The sequence below is a fragment of the Motacilla alba genome, chromosome 1, assembly GCF_015832195.1.
Source record: "Motacilla alba alba isolate MOTALB_02 chromosome 1, Motacilla_alba_V1.0_pri, whole genome shotgun sequence".
Taxonomy (NCBI): Eukaryota; Metazoa; Chordata; class Aves; order Passeriformes; family Motacillidae; genus Motacilla; species Motacilla alba.
Window position 1 is genome coordinate 25266711 of NC_052016.1, and position 20220 is coordinate 25286930.

Sequence of the window (20220 nt, forward strand, 5' to 3'; positions counted from 1 at the left end):
GCTTTCACTCTTAGTAGTTGGTATATCTGACTCAAACACTACGAAAATGTAAAGAGAAATAAAACAAATGCATTAAACTAAAATTCACTAAAATACTATGTGAGCTACTTCTGTTTACTGATTCACCTAAAGCAGACTAAAATATATGTGTTCTGTCTTCTTTCAAAAATATTTTGTCTGATAAACCAATCAGGCATTGGTAAAATACCCTGATTTTCTAGTAGGTTGGTGTTTTGTTTTAAAATTTGAATTCTCTAACTGCCTTAATGCAAACTTTTTTCCCCCCTCTTCTTTCATGACTACTTGATTTGTCATACTTGTTACAAGTTTGCTTTCCCAATGGATCATTATGATTCAGATCACCTGGCAATGGACATTTCTGACAAAGTTCTCAAGTAACAGTATTCACTGGATAATAAACAACAGTTAAAGTTAGACAATATTTAAAACCTTGAAATATGTAACTTATATATAACAGTTCTGAAGATTAAGTTTGCAGAAAAATAGAAGGGCTGGGGAGAAGGCAGTTCTGCTAGAGAGTGCAAAGTTTGAAAGTATTTCCAAATCTGATCTTTACACTGTATTTCACTTTCAATTGAGCCCTTCTTCCAATTAAAAGGAAGAAAAAAGATCATCAAGAAGTGTCCTTCCTCAATCAAGAAACCATTTAAGTCAGATTTGGAATTATCCTGCGAAGAAAATATGGTATGACTAGGACACGTTATACCTTAACAAACCAAGCATTCAGATTACACTTGACCCCAGAGTTCCTGTAATTGAGCACAGCTGTGGAGACTCACTTCAGCTGACACGGGACTACCTCATTCCTCTATTGCTCAACAGAGGTTGTTACCATCTGCCAGAACCCGGCAATAATGAAACTGTAGCCAGTGCAAATCCTCAGGTTTCAGGTGTGGGGAAACTTTCACAATATGGGGAGGGCACAGGGCACGGGCATTATTTAAACACACTGTGGAAAAAGCAACCACGCTGTCAGCTGTGCTCCTGGTTACTCACTGCTCAAGCTATTTTCATGGCACACAGGCATTTTGAGTGAACTTTTGAACAGAAAGAGGGAAGAAAAAGATCCCCATTTCCAGTGGCAATAGCAACACAGCACTAGTCCAAACCCCAGTGAAGTGCAGAGCACATCAGCACTACCTGACCTTCCCACTCCCTTATGGAACACCGTATGCTTAACTTCACCAACAAATTGTACAAATGTATGGTGAAAACAGAAGTTTTGAGGGGAAAATCCCTAAAGTTCCACAAACCTCAGTTCTTCCCTCTAAGAAGCAGTAGAGAAAAGTGCTATATACCACGCACTGTTAGTCCTAAAGGGCTTATTTTTGGAAGGAAACAGTTTAAATGTTTTCATATACCTAATAACAAGACTACAGATCCATTAACTTAGGAAATATTTAATTTCCAGTCAATTTACATGGGAGCAAAATAACTCCTCATGGAACTGCTAGTCATGAAATTCTATTTTTATAAGTGCTTATGAGAAGTAACCAGTGCAATATAAATTATATATTCCTAACTGGATTGCTCTATATAGCCTAATTTATCATATTGCTCATATCTTACAGCACACAGAGTTTAATGAAGTATAACTCTGCATTTGTTACAAGGTGAAAAAAACCCAAAACCCCAAAAAGGAACAGAGGACAAACCAGAAAAATTGAAGACTAAATCCACAGTGGTGGGGAGCGCAGGGAAGTATTATAGACAAGGACATATTCTGGGTGAACACTTAGTTAAAGACAAGCCTTAAAGCGTTCTTTTTTTCTATCGTCTCCTTCATGAGTTTTGCCTATCTTCTTTGAAGAAAGAGCCCTCAGACAGACAACACATATCACATATGCTGCTTTTGGGTTTTTCCTGATAAAAGAGTCAATTCCAATATCCAGTTCAGTTCATTACGCTTCCATAGCACAGAAGGCTAAAAGGAAGACTAGTTTATTTCTATTTGTATAGATACAGAAAAAATAATGCAAAGAAGAGTTAACCCTCCTTCTCACTTATCTCTGTGAGACACACCATCCTTTCAAAACAGCTTGTGGACTACTTGGAGCACTGAGGGAAAGCTGCCAATGTTTCAGCTGCCAAAAAAAAAAAAAAAGGCAAAAAAAAAAAGCTTAACACTACCTTCTGTTTCTTGAGAAGTGAATGAAATACTTAGTTTTAACACTTTACTCTGATGAATGTTGTACTTCCTAATTGTGAGGACTTCATCAGCCAAGTTATGTCCCCTCTATATTTAAACAGGATGACAAGTTTGATGTATCCATAATATGGCATGCAGCATTTAATAAGAATTTCAAACTTTAGGAGAACCTTTAAAAAAAGCCAACAAAACTAAAAAAAAATACCACTCCTACACTACACTCAAACGCTAAATTCCTCTCAGTCTTTGTAAAATTTAGGTACTCAAATACAATAAAAAGAAATCCAAAGGTAAAGCATCAGAAAACTGAAAATGCTGGTGAAAACAAAAGCATGAAATGGGAAAGAGAAAATATAACTACTGTAATAAAGCTGTTACACTTAAGAACTAACAGAGGTCAAACTTGTGAATGTCTGAATTCTGTTTTCCAGTTATGTAATAAGGGCAGGGTACCACATTTATGATAGTATCTGTCATGACAGCCAACCAGATTTTCCACAGCAGTGTGAGTACAAAATAACTTCTCTATAACCTTGTTGTGGATGTGTGTAGAACAAATCTGAATGCTTCCTGTCATAGCAAAGAGAAAAATTACATCTCTTCTGTAAATGGTTTAATTTTTCTTCTGCTATAACTGTTCTTCTAAAGCACTCAGAATCCTTAAAATTAGTTTTATTTATGATTGGGTGGACAAAAAGGGGAAAAGGTATGAAGCAGAGAAAACAATTCAATAAACTTACAAGTTTGTGCTGCAACTGTCACGAGAATAGGCTTCTAGGCTTTTCTGTCCATTTTACGTAATTTAATTTTCTACAAATATTACTTATCAGGCTCCTTTTTCCACTCTCAGAAATATTATTAATATCAGCAACCAGGTACTAAAAATGAAAACTGACACTACGAACAACAATAACAAATCATATCCTTGGAAAGCAGCCTAAAACTCCTATAATGCTATTTGTATTTTAAAAGTAACCTTCAATCAAAGAAAACTAAAAGTAAGCACAGATAACTTGGAAAAGTATTCCACTAGCAGATGACTGTATGTGGAAAATCACTGCTCACAAAGGAAGTGCCAACAACCATGTGACTGAATGCAAAAGATGCTAAGAAAAAAAACCATGCAAGAACATTATTCAAGATATTTGTAACAGACATTGCCATAAAAAATATGGAGTCCAAAAAGATCTTTCCAAAATTAAAATAGTTCTTATAACTCAGTTTGGAAGGATTAAAGAAGTGATACCATGAAAGCTCACTTACTACAAATCCTCAGTTTGTGGCAGAAAACTAGTAGTGTGAGCATTCCTCAAATTCCTCTCACCTGAAACCCTGCACACCTAATAATCTCATACTCTTGAGATTCAAAATTAAAAAAGCTTGTGAATGTAAGCATACACACATGCTAGTATGAAACCTACACGAACACTTGAAGCACAACCAATCAAGTTCTGCTTTGAGAACACCACCAAGCCTGCTACTACAAAGTTTTCATTCTTTATCCGTGATCTTGAGATAAATAATGTTTTGCATAAGGACAAAAATATTTCCTCCTAAGTACCAGCTACAAAACTTTATTCTGCTTTATCAAAGAGAAGTAACTCCATTTTTTCCCCCTACTCGCATACAATTATGAAAATTATGCCCAACAGTTACCTGCAAAATTGCCTGATATATATATTTCCAAAGAACATATAAAGACTTATCTTAATGGAAATCGGTACTGCAACCACATTTAAAAAAGGAATACAAGTTAACGTACACAGTATAGAGACCGAGCAAGATGCTTATCAGGACTCACTGTAAAATACGCCTCTCATCCAAGGCTCATTTTTCTCATGCATTCAAAGTCATTCATTACATTATTACAGGAAGGTACAGTGAGGTACAGTGAGTGTAAGGTACTTTAAAATTAGGCTGCAGGTTTGCTCATCTGATTGCTTACATCTGGTAACAATTACTGCTCTTTACTAGCTGACTGGAGACTAAAGGTAGATATAAAATCCTTTTCTTCCTTGCACCACAGTCTCTGCTTTAAAGAGTCACTTGCTGCAGATCATCAGGTAAAGTCTCCCCATTGATAGTTTAAAAAAAAAAAAGTATTCCAAAGATGAGACTCATGATGGTCGAAACCAGGTAAAGCTAAAGCTACAAGGAACTGTTGTTGCTAAGTTACAGAAGAAAAATAGTAGTAAAATAGGTAACATTGTTGAGGAATGTATCCAGTGCAGGTAGAGTACAAGAGTAGGAACAGAGTACCAGAGTATAACTCAAAATAGCATGATGTATTTCTCATCCACACAAAAATCTCACACAAGGCAGACAAACTTTCCTCCAAGCTCAGCACTACCACCCCATGTAAGAGGGCACTCAACAACCTGTGGAGAAATAAGTGTCCTGGAAGAGTTGAAGGAAGCTGAAAGGCATCAAATTGTCATTGAAGGTGACAAAAGCACACACATTTGTATATATGTTTACCGAAACACTTTTTGAACGTTCTGAATGTTTCAAGTGTCATTAAAATACTAAATCAGAGCACAGAAACCCATGAAAATCAATGACAGTCATATGTTTACTACTTTGAAGACTTAGACTTTCAAGAAAAACAGCCAATTACATTTTACAACCTTCACTCTTTGTGCTAAATCCAAGGACCTGGAAAATTAAATTCCAGTATCTAATGGTCACCAAGATGCACTGGGAACACCAAATCCAGAGGCAGCATCCATCTCCACATTTCTAAGTTTGTCTTCCAAATTATTTTTTCCCCTCCAAACTACAGGTTTTTCAAATTCAGGAAAAAACAGACTGAAGAGCTGAGTAAACCAGAGAAGGTTTTGATACAGAAATCATTTGACACTCTCCCTCTTCTCCTGGGCAGCTGAGGACCTGGCACTCCAGTAGGCCTTGCAGAGCAGCTATTCCTATCCAGCAGGACCTCACCATGCCTCTGTGACCAGGAATTTCCTTATCACCAGCTGAACACTGAAGAAGAGAGGACTCACCCAAAGGCACCCGATTTAATCCAATCTAGCATCCAAATCTAACAATTGTCTCAAAGACTCACTGCCAAATAAAGCACAGGAATCTACCTTGTTACCATCAATTGTAATATATCTAAAAGCAACTGGGGCAATAAACTAGCAAAAATGGACCTGTGGTCCTTCTGTTTTAAGGTCCACTAAGGCACAATTCTAGCAAGAGCCAAGCAAACACATTTGAGCTACAAGAGTTACATCTTACGAGCTCAGTGTTCTTTTAAAGAGCAAAAGCCTCTTATTTTCCATCGGTGAATAAATCAATTTCAGATATTCCTATAAAGAAGAGCTAGCCTTTTATTCCTAGACTCAGATATCAATTATGAAGCCCTACCATCCAAATCAACTCAGCTTTGGCTTTTTTCTGATCGGCACCTACCATATAATTTCCGTATATGATCCAGCCTAAGGTTACCCAAATTACTAAAAATGTACACAAAACCCTATTCCTCAGTCCTTCCTTAGTGAACAAACATCCAGCAATACCACATTGGGTATCAATCCTCTCTAGCAATCGCAGTAAGTGTCACTTGTACACTGGTGAAGTTCGCAAATAAGAGAGCAGAGAGAAAAGCTCCCCTTGGTAGCTGTAGAACCCCGGCAGGACACACCTTGGCTGTCACTGCTCTCTATGCTGCTTGAACTTGGGCACTCGGATGGAAATTCAGTTGTGATCACAAAAAATGATAAAACTAGCAAGATTAATTCATCACCTAGCAGACAATAATGGTCTGTTCAGTCAGCACCATGCTTCTAAAATATCTGCATTCTTGGAACACTACAAATTCTTCAGTTGGTAAAAATACAATTGTAGACCCTCAAAAATATAGCCTGGAGAAAACAAAACTCTTGGTGCTACTCCTACTATGCTGAGGTATTGAGTAAGTTCTAGCAGGTCAGTCATTCCATCAGTTTTCTTAGGGTTAACACTTACATTTACTTTAGCCTATAAAAATTGATCAGTCATCCACACATGTGAAGTCCAAAGCAACAACTATCATTTACTACTGCTAAAACAAGACAGTTTAGATAAGACACAGCTCATTCAAAACACACTGCAAAGGCTTTTTTTCTACAGTTTTATCTCTCTGTCCTTGCCCCCAGCTATCTCTCCTTTTAAGGAAATAGTTATATTACAGATGAATGCCTACTGTGGTTAATAGCTGCTGATTCACATTATGCTGACAAAGAATGAACCAGCATTTTGGTGTGCTTGTTCATTGCTTCATCTTCAAAAAGCCTGCAAAAGAAAAAAGTGATAAAAAAGCAAAAAGCAAGCTTTGCTGCCCAAGAACAATGCTTTCTCCTTTAGGAACAAAGTGTATTTAATCTTCAGTTATTGGCAGAGTCATAATTCTAAATTGTCTTCTTTATTAGTCCAACACATGTAAGATTATTCACAGCTTAATTACCTATATGAGATTTTAAAAAATTACTAGTTTGTACTTTTGTAGCATAATTTTAAACACTGCATTTGGACTCCTGTCAAGTCACTAGTGAGTATTAAAAAGAATCACGGAAGTCTGACAAGTCTTAAGTCTGTGCTAAGAGTCTTAATTTGTTTTCCAGGTTTTAAGACTGAATACACACTTTTTTTCTCAGTATTTGCAAGCTATATGAGGAACTGGGACACGGGAAGGAGAGCATGCGGGATCCTGAGAATGCTAGCAGTCACAAGTGTCCAGAAGCATGATTTTAAAAGGAAAAAGGAGATTGATACCATGTAACCATAGACATTTTCCAAAGAACAGAAGTTTTAAAAGCTTCCCCCAGAGGATGACACAAAGTCCGTATCAAAGCCAAATAAATCCCAAAGTACTCTGCACTTTCCCATTATTTTAGATGACGCTAATTGTTTAATTTTTGGATCAGGGATAAAAATCATGTTGTGGGATTTGGTTTGTTTCACTGCTAAAAAATGAAACAGGTCTGAAGGGATTTTAGAGACTCTGAAAAATTTCATCACTTACAGCCCTTCAGTTGTGCTGGTATTCACAGAGAACTGGTCTGGAAAGACAACAGTCACAGACTTTCTAAAGAACTTTAAAAAGAAACAAACAACCCAAAGCACCTATCAACAACAAAAATAGCCACAGACACACCACCCCAAAAATACAAATAAAAATGCTTTTATTTTTTCTTAAATAAGAACTAGGTTAGATAATAAAATATTCACTTAGGATAAGTAAAGCATGCACAACTAAAATCTACCGTCAACTCCTGCCTTTGCTTAAAGGACAAACATCTTTGTATGTAGAGCTACATATTCTACTCATTGCTACAGTTAAACAAACCACATTAATAAGTTCATCTGGATGACTATCAAAATCCATTTACAAGTACATATGTCAAAATATGTATGATGAATACTAAATTAACCATTTAACATACTTAGAAGGACACAAGAGACAAGCTGAAAGAACTGCAAAACAGCTGTATTTCCAAGTCAAAGAAAATACTGGTTGGAAATTATATTTAGAATCTCGTTTCTAGCATTATCAGTTTAACTTTGATTTGTTTCCACAACTGTTCTTCACAGTATGTGAAACTGAAAGAAACCTGCAAATGTTTTAGACATAAATCAGAAAGAACTTCAGAAACATTTCTATGAAAGCAGAACAGCACACATTTATCAGAACTAACAATATATAATAATATAACTTAAAAAAACCAAAATATATGCACTAGACCAGGCTTCAGATCGTAGCACTAGTAAAGGTCTCCAACAAATCACATCAAACTGTCTCAGTCTTCCCATCCTGAAACTGTAGACTATTTCCTATCTGACATATGATATCAAAAGACACGATCTTACTAGCTCACCTGTAAATAACCATTTTTGGGATGCTACCATATGAAATACTGATCTCCAGCTCTGGGGACCCCAACATCAGAAGGACATGGATCTTCTGGAATGAGTCTACAGAAGAACACAAATATGCTCTGAGGGCTGGACCCCCTCTGCTCTGGAGACAGGCTGGGAGAGCTGGAGATGTTCATCCTGGAGAAGAGAAGGTTCCAGGGACATCTTAGAGCCCCTACCAGTGCCTAAAGAGGCCCCAGGAGAGCCGGAGAGGGACTCTGGACAAGGGTCTGGACTGGCAGGACAAGGAGGAATGGCTTCAAATCAAAGAAAGCAGGCTTAGCTATTACAAAAATTCTTCCCTGTGAGGGTGGTGAGGTCCTGGAACAGGTTTCCCAGAGAAGCTGTGGCTGCCCCATCCCTGAAGTGCTCAGAGCCAGGCTGGATGGGGCTTGGATCAACCTGATCTAGTGGAAGGTGTCCCTGCTCATGGCAGGGGGGTGGAAATGGATCTTTAAGATCCTTTCCAATGCAAACCACTTCAGGATTCTGTGATTTGATGACCTTAAAAGTAGCATGAACAGGGCGAGCAAGTGCCATATATTTACTTATCATAGTATTTGTCAATGGGCCAAGACTGGAATCCAAACACCTACAAACATTATGTTAACAGTTCAAATAAAGCCATTCACAAACAAAGTATCTCAACACAATTTTTAAGATTAATTGAATATTCTTTAAGACATGGGCTCTCATTTAAAGACATTTAGTTACTGATACCCTAGGCTACACCTCTCCCACTCTCCAATGTATGTTTAATGATTAAACTCAATTTATTTGTATTTCACCAATGCTTCTAAAGTCAATTTACCCTTCACAGTACACTTTCCCCTTTTTAAAGCTTCAGTAGCTGATCGGTCAGTTGAGCCTTACTCTGACATTCTAACTCACTTTTATACCAAATACTACATTTTCCCTTCATACTTAACAAGAACAAAACTTTCTTCCACCCTCAAGAGCGCCTTAACCTAAAAACACTGCATACTGCTGGAAACAGAGTGACTTGTGATGCAGCCTTTGATTTGTTACAGCAAAGTAAGCCTTTCCATCACTTTTACTCCCCTCTCCAGACTGCTTACCTCTGAATTAGAGGTGGGAGCAGGGAAATCCACACACATTATCCTGCAGGTAGATCCTCACACATTATCCCCACTGTGGTCACACTAGGCTGAATCTACACAACGTAATGATTGGTGCAGCAGTTAATTTTGGTTCACTCAATGTTTTGTTCCTACCCACACTCGCATCAACTAACATGCTACCTCTGGTTTGACTAAGGACTGCATATAAACAGGACTCACATTATGAATACCACAGTGTTTTCTCCTACTCCCCAAAACCTCCCCCATGAAGCTTTCAGTGGTCAAGTTCTACAGGACAATTAAAATGCCAGTATTCAGACACGAACGGGAACCCTCTGACTGATCTACCACTCTTCTTTGCCCCCACACCAGCATGCCCAGTTGCAGGGAGAAAGACAGGACTATGGTTAAAAGAAAACCCATGAAGGGTTTATAGAAACATCAAACTTGGAAGGTGGGGATGACAATGACAAGGAGACTTGTTGAGCTATGTTTCCCTGAACCATAGAGCAGAGTTATTTGGGACTTACTGAACTCGTGTGCAATGACCGGTCTATTCTACACCTAACCAGAGTGCCCACCTGATCCAAAGGATCAGGTAAAGGGTATGGGTTTTAATACTAGACCATTTCTATCATAAGAAATTTTTTAGTGGTCAAAATATCTTTTTGCATAAGAATATGAGAACATATTAAATGCAATTAAACATGTAACACATTCAGATCTTCCACTTTTTTACACATAAACTCAAAGATGCAGCTGATAGAAGCTAAAGCTGTACTTCAGCATTTCAGTTAAAATCAGGAGTGTGCTAGTGAAGCAAACTTCCCAAACACCCCATTTATTATGCTTTTGTTCACGTCACAAGATGAACCCAGACAACAAGAGTAGGCTCTTTTTTGAAGTAAATTGCAAAACACACTCTAGAAGTTCTCAAGAATTTCAAATACTAAGGGATTTAACTTTTTTTTTCAGATTTACGAAGCCAGGTCAAAGGGAACCCATCTGAAAAACACAGTGGGTATTCAGTTTTCAGTGACAACTGTTTCTCTCTGCAAATCTGCCTGTTTTGGACCTCACTGCTTGCTAAGGGACATACAGGCTTACTCACTTGAGTTAGGGCATCCAAGAGTAATTATGCTTTTTAAGTAAAGTTAAAATCATATTACAAATCATATTTTGTGATCTACCTCAGATGGTTTAATTCAGACTCATCATGTTGACAGGAATACAGTCCTTTCTTGCTGTATGGTGTAATACTTGAGATTAAAGAACTGACTCTAAGATGCTAGAGCATTCTGAGTGCCGCATCGCCTTAATTTACAGTGCTTCTGGATTGCAATTCCTCCATTACTGCAGCCAGATGTTTTTCACACAGAGAAACTGCCTTCCTCAAGTGACTCAAATTAACGTGTCTGTCAAAACTTACTCCACATACAGTTATCTTCACTGCTAGAACACTTTCCCCCTCCTTTTTTAGTTCAATAAGGATTTGGAAGACCGAGTTGTAGATGATTTTGGGATTACTGTCAGGCTAAAAAGGGGTAACTGTTCTTTTTGTGATTACTACATTTCCACCAAGCCTCAAAGCACGCCGAGGATCTCAGCGCACAGAACAGGACGGACAGGATTTGTATTTCGTTGTTTACAATCTAAACCAGACCTTTCCCGGCTCCCCCCAAAGGGAAACCAATACCAGCTGCACGCCTCAGCCCGGCAGAGAGGAGGTCCCGCCGACCTCCCAGCGGGGCTGAGCCGGCCCTTTCGCACAGTACCGGGGAGCGCGGCGTGGGGCGGTCACGCCGGTGTCAGCGGGGCACAAGGGCACCCCTGCCAACCGGGGGCGAGGCAGCGGGCAAGGAGCGGTCTCGGGAGAAGGGGGGCAATACCCTCAGCAAGGCACCGCCGAGGGAAAGCTGCCGCCGGTGCCCGGCGCTGACGAAGCGCCTCCGCCACCGCCCCGGCGCCCCCGCGGGCGGGACCCCCGACCCTGCACGGCCCGGGCCGCACCGAGAAAAGGCCGCGCCACCGACACCACTCCCGTGAAAGCGCTGCGACCCCCGCCTCACGGCGCCCTCCGCCCGAAGGGTGCCGCCTTAGCACCCCCGCCGCCAGCCCTTCACCGCGCGCGCTCCCGCCGGCAGCCGGTGCGGCGCGGTTCGGCTTTACCTCGGTGCCCGGTGCGCGGTGCGCGGTGCCCGCCGCCTCACGCCGTCCCTTCTCGCCCCGCGCGCGCCGTCCGGTCCCGGCCGCTCCCGGCTCCGGCTGCGGCCCAACTGCGGCGCGCGCCGTCAGGTGACTGCCCGCAGCACCGCCCGCCCGCCCCCCCCGCGCGCACGCCCCGCGCACGCCCCGCGCGCCCATTGGACGCGGCACTCGCCGCCGACGCGCGGCCGCCCACACCGCCGACGGTGCGCATGCGCGGCTCTGCCGGCGCACGGGGCGGCTGCAGAGCGCCGGGTCCCGGCCCTGCCCTGCCTCTCCTGCCTCCCTGCCCTGCCTCGCCTCGCCTCCCTGCCCCCCTGCCCTGCCTCGCCTCCCTGCCCTGTCTCTCCTGCCTCCCTGCCCTGTCTCTCCTGCCTCCCTGCCCTGCCTCTCCTGCCTCCCTGCCCTGCCTCTCCTGCCTCCCTGCCTCCCTGCCCTGCCTCCCTGCCCTGCCTCCCTGTCTCCCTGCCCTGCTTCTCTTCCCTCCCTGTCTCCTGCCTTCCCTGCCCTGCCTCCCACCCTCCCTCCCTTCCCTGCCTCCCATCCCAGCCTCCTGCCCTCCCTTCCTCCCTCTCTCCCTTCCTTCCCTGCCTCCTTCCCTCCTTCCCTGCCTCCTGCCCCCTCTCACTTCCCTCCCTTCCAAATTCCACCTACCTGTTTATCCAAGGGCACCAGGGAAGGCAGCCTCCTCCAGAAGCTCTTGAATAACACGTTAATGACAGCAAATGATGCACTGCCAAGACTGCTAATGGGAATTTCATTGTTAAGATATTTTAACCCAGTTTAACAATTTGCTGTGCCTTTGAATGAAATTTTTTTAATGTCTCATAGAGTGACACTCTGTTTTACACTGTATTTAAGTGTCACATAACTTTCTTCAGCTGTTTTTACAGTAGGCTTTCAGATTTGGTAGAGGCTAATATAGATTTTCCTTCAATGTCTGTTCGCTAATGGCCTTTCACCTTGTGAAGAAGGCAGAATTTATTTATTTAAATTTATTAGTTGATCAACGTATTCACCAGTACAAAGAGTTGCATTACAAAATAACCTAAGCAATTTGTTGGAATTTAAAATTTAAGAGTAGCTATTAGGTAATGATATCCAAAAAGTAGCATTTGCCTTGAGAATGGGTACTAACAATACTTAAGATACTCTGAATCAAAGTTTCTATGCCTGCTTTTTATGTTTTCTATGACTTCTTGTTGTGCTCTTACACCTCTTGGGAATTCCTAATCCCCTGGTACTCACACATGAAGAGGGGAATAAAGACAACAGTTTAGATGGTAAAAACTGAGTTGCAGAAGTATGAGATGTTTACAGTGTTTAGGCATAAAATTTAAAATACCTACTACTAGACTGAAAATTGGGGTTTTTCGGTTTTTTTTTTTTTTTTGGTTTGTTGTTTTTTTTTTTTTTTTTTTTTTTTTTATTCCACAAAGATTTTGTGGGGAAGAGAGGGAAACAGAAGAGGGAAGAAACAAATAAAAACAAAAGGAGCTCTTACTTTGGTTGAAAGATTGACTACAAAATCATGGACCACACCCACCAAGAAGGGATCTTCATCTCCTGTTCTGGATCTTAGGGATGATGCAATTCTTACTTCCCACACAATAGGGAGTAAAGTTACAGTGTAATAGCTTGGTTCTCACTCACAGTCAGACTGAAGAACTGCATACGTTTCCTGCATTGAAATTAGACACAACTAGAAGAGGGAAAAAAAAAACCAACAAAAAACTGGTCCATTTTTCCCCCGAAAATGAAGAAGTAAAACAAATAAAAAGGAGATCTGGGAATCTAAGCTAAAAATCAAGGACATACATCTTCCTGCAGATGAATAACAAATGCTCTAAGCATTTAAAACAATATAAAAACTCAGGTGACAAATGCTCACAAAGTTAGTGTGCACGATAACAAATAATAACAACATCACCAGAAGAAAGCATGGGAAAATATCCCTTTTTTTTGAAATAGATTTATTTTTCTGTTACATTGGTGGCATTAATGGGACTTTAAGTCCCATTCTGTTAAATGTTGTTAATTCCTTATGAAGCCCGCCCGTAGCTGTCTTTGTGTTGTTTTCTGCTTCTGGCACTCTAAAAGCTCCAGCCTCAGCTACCACCAGTTTGAAACTCAATGTATTGAGCTCTGGCTGCTCTGTGGGTTGATACTGGTCTAGAGAGATGAAAGTGCTCTAATCTGCAGGTTAGCTGTGGGGACGGCAGGGCACACATTATACTACGGAATACTTAGGCCATCTTTAATATTGAGTGTGTTCTCTTCTGCCCTTGTCCCCTCTTTTCATCTTTTCTATGCTGAAGCTGGTTTCCTACCTAAGAAACTTGACTAATAAATTCTCCAGAGGTAAATCGTGACGTATCCCAAGGCTAAAGGTGAGATTCCTTTCGCCTATCTTTAGCCATCTAAAATTTAGCTGTCTAGTCTAAGCAACTTATCTAGGGTCCTGTGTAGTTGAGGGAACTAGATCAGCATCTCCACGGGGTAATTGTTCCCTTTCTGTGGCTGTGTCCGAGACAGGTGGGATGAAACTCCTTTTGGAGATGCCTGTCCCATGCTTTTGTGGTGGGAATGTGTATAACTGGGTTAGGCTAGAGACAGAACTCCCGCATTAAACCCATGGCCACGGAGTTCTGCAGGATGCTGCCATCAGAATCCTTCACAGCAAAAGTGCTGGGGAGTCATTAGGAAGAATTAATGTTGAAGGCCCATCTTCTAGGTTCACAGGGCAGAGGCTGATGACTCTGTTCCGCACATGGCCACATCAAATATGACTTCTGTAGGCATCATTTAGAAGATTTGTCCATTTTACATTCCAGTAAATGAAAGCCAAACCACTCCCTCCTGTGAACTTGCAAACACAAAAGCTGTTTTCTAATCTACATTTAGATAACATTTTCTAACTGTAAATTGAGCTATCAAGGAGCTACTGTGGTATGTATCTAAGTGATTGAAACCTCAGGGCTGTGTCAATATGTATGAGCTGAAAAACTGACTCTTATTTCAAAATGTTTTTTGAAGCCTTTGAACACATTATTTTAGAATTTATTTCCATACTGTCTTCTGCTGTATGTGTGTAATACTGTTCTGATCCTTGGGAACACACATGCTTATTTTTTGTGGTTTCTGGCTTACAAGAGACTTTTGTTTGTCCTGGGAAAGCATGGTGTTAATCATAGGAAAATATTTTTACATTCCCTCTTTACAGAAAATGAGAAAAAAATGCTTTCTATCTAGAAGTAAATCCTATTCTAGTAAACTATCTTTTAAAATGCAATTGTAAGTGTAATTCTCTTAAACCTACAGCTAATATGGTTCAGATTCACATAAAATCTTCTTAAAATGAAAACTGGTGTCTCAGTTAAATCTGGTTTGTTTCCTTCCCCCCCGCCCCGAAATAATTTTTAAAACCATCATCCTTAAATTAAGCAGTAACATTTCAATTGGGAAAAAGTGACTTCTTTAACAGAATGAGAATTACTTTTGATTCTGTGGGAAGGGATATAAACCATGTGTAAATAATGGCAAAAAGGTGGGAAACAAAGGGGCTAGCTGTGGAAAATAAGAGGTCTGCTTAGATAGCTGGGGGAGCTGTATGAAAAGACCAAAGAAAGAGAATTGCAGTAGGACAGCTAAAAAAGTCTCATAAGGGTCCTTAACTTAAAAGAGGAAAGTGATTTATTAATTGAAAAATGGATTTGCCTTCCTGGAAGCTTGGAGTAAACACTGTCAATGGCTGTAATTCTGTCATACAGCAACACCTGAGCTGATTGATCTGGGAGAAGACCAGAGGTGTTCAGGAGTGAAGTGAAATTACCACAACCAGGCTGTCCAGACCAGGCACTTTCACACAGTAGCTCTCTTGAACTCTGTGAGGAAATGCAGGTACACGTGGGGAAGCCAGAGCATGTCATGCAGGGCTCGATGAGCGTTTCCAGCCTCGAGCCATGCTGTGGGATCCCACCTGGGAGGGCTCTGGGTGAATTACGTCCCTGCGGCAGAAAGCTGGGGAGCCTGAAACCAGCAGGCTCTTAGTTTCCAGCCAGGTGCATAGCCACACATGCACTGATGGAAACACCAAGAGTTTGGGAAGGTAGAGGGAGACCTGGTGAAACACCTGATGCTTGGAGGACTGAGGATGTGCATTCCCAGGACCACAGACTGAATGCATAAAAGACCTCACTATTTCCACATGAAGGGGTCATGCCGGGGAAAAGAGTCATCTCTTCACAAAACACACTGCTAGGGTGGGAAGAACCCATCTCTTTAATTTATAATACAGTCTATTGGAAGTCTCCTGAAGTTGCAATTTGGGATGACCCCTCTGCATATGCTTAGTTTAGGAGAACTAATTGCTAGTAGTGCAATATTCCCACACATATCTGGTTATTGCTTTCACTCTGAACTGCTTTAATCCAGAAGTCTACTCCCTAGCGCTTCATTATTGGGGCTATCTGGAGAACTGGTTTGTTGCTCCCCTAGAAAAATTCTAACCCTCCCCATCCCAGATTATAACCCAGGGAATGTTTAGTGTATTTGCAAAAATAGGTACCCTGAGATTTCTTAAATGACAAAAGTATCTGTTGGTGAGACACTTGAAATGTTGAAACTTTGGACCTATTCCCTGTGAACTGTAGTCATACCCCTGAGAGGAGAAGGATGTTGAGTCATAGTGAAGAAAGGAAAGAAAGAAAAACTGAATGTTTTTTCTCTTGCAATCATCCCCGAGGTCAGACGCAACCAAGACAGACAGATGAACAACAAAAACACTGGTTAAATGACTCAAAAGGTTGGGTTTTCAGGCATTGGACTGAAACAGTTCAAGTACTCTGAAAGAAAATATAGAAATAAAGCATATTTTCTTTTTGACTCTAATGCCTGAAGAAAGATTAATTTTAACATTTATTGGTAGAAAGCTTCTGAAGGACTTATACTTAGGCTGTCTGAAGGCTACTGTGGATATATGAAGACCAGAATAGAGAACAATGAAATTGCATTTGCTTTTGGAGGTGTCTGATAATGGCATAAAGTAACATATCTTTTGCAGCATGATATAATGTTATTGTTTAAAGTTCCTTACAAAGCTACTCTTTTGCTTAAATAAATTCTTCTTTATGATCACTCACCTTGCTTTTGCTACACAGAATGATTGCAAAAGTGAATGATGTATTTGAAGACCTGGCTAAGGCTGGAAAGCATACCAAAAGTAGGAAAAAGTACCATGCATTCAAACACTTGGCTAAGGTTTAATTTCACAGCATAAGCATATTGTAGCCTGGTATTCATGTATTGATCATTCAGTGACTTTCCAGGAGAATAGTTTGACTGTTTGACATAGTCACTCTCCTGTTACAGCTTTCAGAAAAGGCAATTTATTTTTCTGAGGTTGTACATTTCCCCATTTGTCACAACAGAGGAAAAATTGATTCAGTATCTACTTCTGTCTAGAGCTGCATATTAAAATGCCCCATAACAGAGGCTGTTCAGTTTCTAGGACTCATTACCAAGCTGTAACCTCAGTTGAGAAACCAGGGTGATTGCTGGCTTGTTTGTCACTGTGGTGATCCAGTAAGAGGAGGGAGCCAACCTTCACCCATCTGCTGTGTCTATCTGGATTGCCTTCTGTTCTCAAGACTGGCCAGTCAGCTCATCATGGGCCTGGGTGTGACTGCAAGTCATGATGAGTCATGGTTTAAGTGCACAGCTCTACTGAAGGGAAAATGAGGCCAATTTCAACTCTACTTCTGATTTTATCTCCAGGCTAGTTCTGTGAAAGTCACCAAAACTGCTACACACAGCAAAAAGTAACATAGTGCATATCAGACACAGAAGGAGATATTGCCATCAACATGAAAATTAAAAATAAAAATTTTAAAAAAAGAGAGAGAGACATAAACCTGCAATTCTCTGTACTGGCTCTGACAGCTTCTCAAAACCAGATCATTGGATGATGCACAAACTAGTGGTTGGTGTTTGTCAGAGAATGAAAGTTACTGAAAACAGCAAGCTGACAATTGGAAAGTGCACTTGCAAATCTGGAACTTGTTATAGAACTGATGGAACTGATTATACAGTGTCATTTCCTGATAACTTGGTTATAACTAATTTTTTTTTTTTGTCTTATGAGGTATAGCTTAGCACACAATAATCGCCAAATTTCCTACTGTTTGTACTTTTCCTCTCCCCTCTTTGCACAGCTCAGGATCCACATCTTAGGAGTCTGGTTGTACCAGGACCAGAGGAGACTCACAACCTTATTTTTAGAAACTTTTTGGAGTTGAGTTTCTCACAGTGCAAGTAGGAGCTTCTTGAAACCAGTGTCAAAGCTTATCTCAGGCACACACAGTTTCTCTTCCTCTTTCCCTTCACAGAATCACAGCATGGCTGAGGTTTTAAGGTACATCTGGTCCAAACCCTCTGCTCAAGCAGGGCTACACAGGGCTCAGGAACATGCATCAACACTTTTTCATATCCCCAGGGATGGAGACTCCACAGCTTGTCTGAGCAACCTGTGCCAGTGCTTGGTCACCCTTACAGTGAAAAAGGATACCCTGATGCTCAGATGGAGCCTCCTGTGTTCCAGTTTGTTCCAGTTGCCTGTTACTGGATGCCATTGAGAAGAGCCCATGTCCATCATCTTTATACCACCTCTTCTGGTGTTTTACCTGCTAAGATCTTCCCTCAGCTTTTGCTTAGCAGGGATGAAGTACTCAAGGAAGGCTGAAATAGGCCAAAATGGCTTGTGAAAGACATATTTACTCAGCAAAAATTTCTGCTGCTGTTCTTGCACGGTTCCAACAATTTTGAGGCTTGATTTTTTAAAGACAAACCTGTAAATATTTCTCTTAATGGCAGTGCAGGTCTTGAGTGTTTTTGGAGCCTGGGTGCTGCTCCATCCAGAGCTTACATAGCCTGGGACCTTTTCAAAACTGTCTGCAAAAAAAAAAAAAAAAACCCACCTGAAAAAGTCAATGAAAGCTTTTAAAATACATCCTGGATGGTGCAGCAACCTACTGTTACATGCCTTGGGGCTGGTTTGATATCCAAAATGGTCAAATGTATGCTAGGCTTGAGTGCAGTAGTGAAAAGCAGTCTGTGAGTATATTGGTGATAGTTTCTTTGCGAATTCTCTATCTTCCCTGAAATTGGCCCCTATCTCTTGTTTGCAGAGCTCACGTAGGGTTTTCAGTCCCTAGGAGAGACCAGCTTAGCTATGTGTTGGCTGCTTTACCTCTCAGCAAGTATTTAGAAGGTTGAGAAAAAGAAGGGAAGGCAAAGGAAGTGAAGGGTTGCCACACTACCAAAAGGCTGGGAAAGAATCTAATTTTTGTGGATCCTTCTTTGCCCACTTACTTCCTGATAAAGGGACCTACAGACTTGAATTTCCTGTAAGGTGATTCTTTACTGTTGTTTTGCTTAGGAGATTAATTTTCTCTTAGTATTTCCTGTGCCACTGTGATTCTTTTCTCCAGTACAAAATCCTTCTCCTTTATCTATCTAGCAAATTCCAGCTGCATTGACTCAAGGACTGTCCCACTACGTAGCTGCTTGTAGTAAGGCTTTGTGTAAGACTTGTCTGTGGGTGGGTGTATTCCTCAGGAGGGCAAGACCCTTACAGCCTTTCTAAGAGGATGTGACCATTTATGGGACCTGCAGAGCAGTCTTCTATACCTGCTTCTGCCAAGCACACTGCTACTCTGGCATCCAGAAGAAGTGCTAGGCAGAGCAGTCTGCTGCTGACTAACCTCTCAAAATGCCCTGGGGCAGTGATGTTCTCCATGGTATGTCCTAGCTGTGTATATTACCTACTTCTCCTCATGTCCCCCCACCTCAGAATGACTTGGAAAATTTGGGATTCTGGAGTTGAGGTGGAGTTTTGCAAGTTAGGGTTAACTTGTGTACATCTCTGCGTGCAGCCATGGCAGAGCACAGTAAGGTTTGGACCTGATAAGCCTTCAGTTCTGAGTGCTCCCTCACATGCCTTAGATGAATGAAAATGGAATGTTTTTCTCTGAGCATGAATTTAATAAATACATATAGAAATCGCATGTAAATACACAGTAGTGGCTCCTGCGTTATTAACAGATCATGAGGTGTGGATGAGGGTGAACAATACAGGGGCATTTTTAACAGCATTTCTGAAGCAAAATGACAAATGTAACAGAAGCATTTGGGAATGCAAATCAACTGCCACTGCACCTGGGAATGCAGGCTTTGGGACTGGCACTTACAGCCTATGTAAGGAATGTTTAAGCAAAATTATACAACTCTAGGGTTGTGAGTTGCAAATACTCCAAAGAGAGAATAAAATGGAATATAGTATGGGCTGAATCCCTCTTCTGCTAAGACTAAGATATTTAACAGGGCACATGTACATAAGCAGAAGAGTAGTCCCACTAAGATCTGAGTGAACAAGACTTAAAAAATCTATTCAAATCATACTGTTCTGTTGCATATCAGGAAATGTCAGAGAAGTGTTTCTCCATCATTCTGATCTGTGCTATTTTAATACCACTTGGCAGTTTCATTGGTGGCACAATGTGATTTAACAAACTGAAACGATATAGCAGAATAAGAAGGAAACTTTCAGACACTAATCTCAAAAAAAACAAGGAGTAACAGATATTTTGTGTAAAACCAGTTTTGGCTAAATGTCCTTGTGTAATAATAATTAATGACCAATTTCACCATCTTTGGAAAATTACTTTTTTTCACAACTGTTTCATATATGAGACTTCTAAACCTGTCTGTTAATATACATTTAGATTAGCTGAAATGTGAAGTGATATATAGATAAAACACAGTTTGAGGTTGTACCCGTTCTGTCTCTCATTGCCCAAATCTTGC

The 20220-nt window shown here is 40.9% G+C and overlaps 1 protein-coding gene across 3 annotated transcripts in view; it reads right to left on the minus strand.

The window, feature by feature from the left end:
- BACH1 (BTB domain and CNC homolog 1) overlaps positions 1 to 11459 on the minus strand; it is a 28930-nt gene extending 17471 nt beyond the window's left edge. For 2 of the 3 annotated variants that reach the window (XR_005255845.1, XM_038128179.1), the window contains exon 1: positions 11323 to 11459. The gene's annotated coding sequence lies outside the window, so the exon portion shown is untranslated. Of the gene's footprint in view, positions 1 to 8031; positions 9144 to 11322 lie in introns of those variants that run through there. The other variant, XM_038128189.1, reaches the window with a different exon arrangement.
- Positions 11460 to 20220: the final 8761 nt, after the last annotated feature.